This window comes from Seriola lalandi, unplaced genomic scaffold (genome assembly GCF_002814215.2).
Source record: "Seriola lalandi dorsalis isolate HSWRI2012SDOR001 ecotype SW California unplaced genomic scaffold, Sedor1 jcf7180002054478, whole genome shotgun sequence".
In the NCBI taxonomy this organism is placed as follows: Eukaryota; Metazoa; Chordata; class Actinopteri; order Carangiformes; family Carangidae; genus Seriola; species Seriola lalandi.
The window spans coordinates 183,838-188,837 of NW_019525031.1; the positions used below are offsets into that span (position 1 = coordinate 183,838).

A 5,000-nucleotide genomic window follows, 5' to 3' on the forward strand; every position below is an offset into this window, starting at 1 on the left:
ATGTTAAACTGGTCGATACTTTCACCTGTGAAGGAGGTGACTGAGCTGGAGCTGAACACATTCTGCTCTTCACATGTTGTTACTGTCGTCCATCAACAACAGTAGAAATGAAGCAAAAGGCAAGAAAGTGAATGTGTGAACACTGAGGACAGAGAATAATAAACTACAAAACTCCTGGAGAACTTTTGAATGCTGCTGCTTGGACACACGCACACGCACACAGATCTGCTATAAAGCTTTACCACTATATCCCCATAGAGACGATGGCTTCTAAGATCAAACTTTTATGACCTATGACCTTTTTGAGACTCTTATTTTGAAAGTGTCTGTGCTTGGCAGTATAAATTTCATATGGTTTGTACAACAGAGCCAATAATTCCCTCTTACCATGTTGAGACTTTTAATTCAAAGAGCTGGATGTTGGTCTGAGCCATCAACCTGGGGCCGGCCAGCACTGCCCCTCTGATGCCACATGATCCTTGAGACTGAATGACCAGAGAGTCCTCATGGTCCCTCTGGACCACGTGGCCACCGGGTGAAGACGCAGAGCTGGTTGCAAACGGCCTCCACCAGGCGGGTAACACTGGCCCAGTTTGCAGGGCCCGAGTTCAGTCCAAGAAGACAGCTGAGAGATAATCAGAGAGCAGTGTGTGTTAATATAGATCTGATATTCATTAGAGGAAACAGTGATATCTGAAGTGAATCTCACCTCTGGAGACTCTCCTTCCCAGGACAGGAGGTGTTCTCCCCCGTCGCTGCCTTGAACTGTCACCTGGGCTGCCTCTCCTGGTCTCTGGGAGGGAAGAACTCGCTCTTCCTCCTGCTCTGTCTGGCAGGTGTTGCCAGGAGCTTGGACGTACTTGGCACTGGCTTGAGGAAAAAGGTTTTGGATCAAAAATGAATTTTATGTTTGCATGAAATGATAATACACAATATACTTAATCACACGCATGTACCTGGGATGAAGTGGTGAAGGTGGAAACCAGAAGGCTGACCCCGCCCTCCGTCAGTCTACCAGTCTCTGTACAGCTGCACCTGCTGGGTCCTGAATGCAGCTGAGGCTCCTCTGTGTCTCCATGTGTCCTGGATGCAGAGACAATCTGTCACAAGTTTGAGTTAAGTAGGGGTAAGGGGTGGACCCAAATGCAGAGAAGGTAGCAGTGTCAAACAATTTTATGCCAAACAAACACGAGTCACCGAAACACACACCAAACCTCATAAACAACAAACAATGATCCCACAAGGACAAGACAGAACAAGGGCTTCTTAAAGGAACAGAACTGATTAGTGATGGAGAACAGGTGGGGAAGCAGACACAGGTGGGACACATCAGGGAATTATCCAAAGGAAGCAAAACTAGAACTCAGACACTGGGGTGACATGACTATCAAAATAAAACAGGAAGTGCACGGGGAAACAGAGCACAAGACAGGGAAGACAAAACTAGACACCAGAAACTCCCAAACCAGAAACACTCAAAACCCAGAACAGAAACCCAAAACCCAGAAAACCAAAAACCAAGAAAGTCCAAAAAACAAAACCCTGGAGCCTCCAGGCTGAGACCATGACAGAATCCAGCAAAGAGACGTCCAGGGTGACGTGGAGATCCTGGATATATGTGATGTGGCTTTTGCATTTTTATTGTTGCTGTTGTATTTGTGTTGCAGTTTTTGTATTTGTGTTGTTACTTTTGTATTTGTATTTGGGCTTTGGGTTCTCCAGGGCTCGCTCTAGTTCTGATGGAGGCAATGCTCATCTCATCACATGACAACGCTGTGGGCAGTGTGTTGTATGCTTTGTGTATTAATAAATAAACTGAAGTATGGACGATATCATCATGTTTGAGTGCGCTCTAAAAAGGAGAGTGGTATGATACAGTATATGAATGAAATTCAACCAACCAGGTGTAAAAATGTGTAATTTTCTTATAAACATATTAGAACAGAAACAACAGAAATCTCACTGCCCTTTGAACACACTGCAGTCCATATCCCAAACAGTGATATAATTCCTGGCCAGCAGGTGGCGCACTGTGTCTTATGTATGTGAGTGATCATAAAGTGCATCCATCTACTTCTCTCTCAATATTCTTACCTTGCAGCCTTTTTGCAAAAATGATTTCTGTTGTAGACATCCTACAAAAAGAAGCAAAAGAAAAATAATCAATAAAACCTAATGCATTGAATTAAATGAACTTTCACAGAGTTTTATATACAGCCAAGATGAAACAAGGTGCGTGCAGCTTGAGCATGAACATATACAACGGAAGGGATTTGTGCTGCCATTTGAATATCAAAGCACTATCTCTTTCGAAAGAGATAACAATGACCTGGACGAATGAGAACTTGCACAGACAAAGCACTATGAATATGCAAATGATCAGGAAGTAGATTGTTTCCTCCTCCTGCAGTTGTAGCATTAAAACAGAGAATGTAAGTGAACAACAGCTGCAAAGACAACAAGGTCAGTAACACTGTCATTCATCATCATGTTGTATTCACCACTGGTAGTCCAGGCTGATGAGAGCCAATCAGGAGAGGCCGTGGCTGTGACCTCATCGTTTACAGAGGTCTCTGTCCAGTTTCTGTCCGTCCACACTACAACACAACCCCAGAGTTTTCAAAATAAAACGGGTCCATTTCCAAACACACTCTGGAGTAGTGTGGATGTCAGGAATTACTGTGGCAGGAGACACAAGTTTTTAAAATAAATGTTGTATCACATGTCACAGTATTGATTACAATGTGTCAATAACAGAGACGCTCTGATAATGTATTGAGATAATATATAATGGGACATATTATGTTGACAGTTCCACCTTAAATTGTAAAATCCATGACAGTATTCCATAAACAAAGACACTGATAAAAAAATATAAATAAAGTCAATAGTAAATTGATGCAGTATAAAAATACAAAATATTAGAACTGCAAAAAGGGATCAATTACTACACAATATATATAGTATACAGTTTTTCAAGGCATAACCAAATGGCAGCTTTGATGGCAAAAACAAGGCATAATGTAATCACAGTCATCAGACTTGTGTAAATAGTAAATTGTGATTTAACCAGGAATATTCCATATAAAACTCAGATGGCCACTGTCTGTGAAGATTCTTTGTCAGTCTCCCATATGGAAAGAACAACTCAGGAAGAACGCTGCTGTTCCAATTGCAAATGGTCCTCCTGTCCTCCGGAGCCCGTTCTTCTGAGTTCAACTTATGATGTTCGAACTGTGACGTCCGGACTCGACGTATCGAGAAACGGCTCCAGTCTATTTTTGGACTGGGCCGTGCACATTGAAGACAACAGGAGCCTCCATCTCCACTGAAGCACAAGCTAGGACTTATGAGATCATGCACTGAGATATACATCAGTGAAACCAAAGAACCACTAAACAAACACATGGCTCAACACAGGAAGAGCAGCTCCACAGGCCAATACTCGACGGTTCACCTGCAGCTGACAGATCAGCGACACTCCTTCACTGACACAACACATTTCACACAGGGATTACAGGTGGGTTGACAGAAGAGGAGGTCTGTGACATCACTTATCCCCCACCTACAATGCAGGTGAATACAATGTCTTTTCATTCACACTTGGCTCCAAGTGACTCCACCTGCTCAAACGACTTGTGATAAGTGACAACGACGCCACACAGGTTAAATACCTGGGTCTCCCCACCAGCCGGAGCTGAAGAAGTTTTTCCTTGATGCAGCTTTGCCTGGATGACATGGTGAATGTGGTTTATCAGCAGCACTGTGGCACATAAACATGTTCTCTCAGTACAGCACTTTCACATACTAATACATGATTTGTAAGTTGTAGATTTGAAGCCAACGTGCTTACTGCCGTCAGCCACAGATCAGTCTGAACATGGTATATTATTATTAGATATAATAATATTACTCTTTGTTCATCCTATGTACATCCTAGATCCCACCTGTGCAGGTAATCGGATGAAATCCTGAGTGGTAGGCGAAGCACAGCACTGCTGAAACTTCATGGGACAATATGAGAGAATTAGAAAAAGGGATGTGAGAGAAAACAACTTCAAAAGAGCAAAATGCATGTAGCGTTTGTATTTCAGTTCTTCCTCTTTATGTTGGCCAAGCAGGAACCACTCCTGGCGTCTGTGGGCCAGAAAGCTCAGATGTGTGAGAACAGATAACACTCACTAACTGTCACTTCATACACCATTGTGTTTTCATTGAGTTGGAGAGATCACTGGGTTGTAAAATCTCCTCAGGGCACCAGACTAAATTATTGGTGCTGAAAACATATCAAAAGTAATAAGTTGCATCGCTTTGATGAAGTAATTAAACGTTAAACGTCATCAGATGACGTGTGGCCTGTGTGGGCTGATATATTGACCTGCCAAGCCTGTAACTTTCTACACGTGCAGGAGCAATAAATTAATGCAACTAAACTGCTTCTCAATCTGTTTCCTCACAACCAGCATTAAAATGATCTGTATTCATGACTGGAAATTTGCTGAAGTTGAGGTGTGAGGTGTGTTTAAGATGCTCTATCGGGAGTTGGGTTGGACTGTTCAGGCTGATTTATACTTGTAGGCGAGAGGTTTATAAACCCTTCACATGGACTTGCAAATACAGATTTACACATGACTCCTTTTCTTTCTCATCTGACCCCAGAGCAGGTTTAACTTGTCAGTTATGGTTGAGTAGCCGTGAAATATATGAATGAAAACTTGAAAAACTAGAATCTCCTCCTTCTTGTTGTCTGCCTCTGCCACCCAGGCTGGTTTCACCCTACACCCCTGTTCATCCAGAGTCATATATCAACCATGTTGAAAATGTTTGTCATAATTGCTGTGAAGTCTTGAGTGATGGCTAAAAAGTGTTTTGTGAGGTCACACTGACCTTGACTGTTGACCTAATCAGTTTTTCCTTGAGTCCCAGGGAACATTTGTGTCAGATTCCCTTGAGGAGTTCCTGAGACATCACGTTCACAAGGCCAAAAACCTGTTTTGAGC

The 5,000-nt window shown here is 42.7% G+C and overlaps 1 long non-coding RNA gene across 1 annotated transcript; it reads right to left on the reverse strand.

Annotated features, from left to right (window-relative positions):
- Nucleotides 1–291: 291 nt before the first annotated feature.
- LOC147818778 (uncharacterized) lies at nt 292–1,385 on the reverse strand. The gene is made up of 3 exons (XR_015437633.1): nt 957–1,385; nt 710–870; nt 292–625 (listed from the first exon to the last, which is right to left on the reverse strand). It is a non-coding gene; the product is annotated as an uncharacterized LOC147818778 (long non-coding RNA).
- Nucleotides 1,386–5,000: the final 3,615 nt, after the last annotated feature.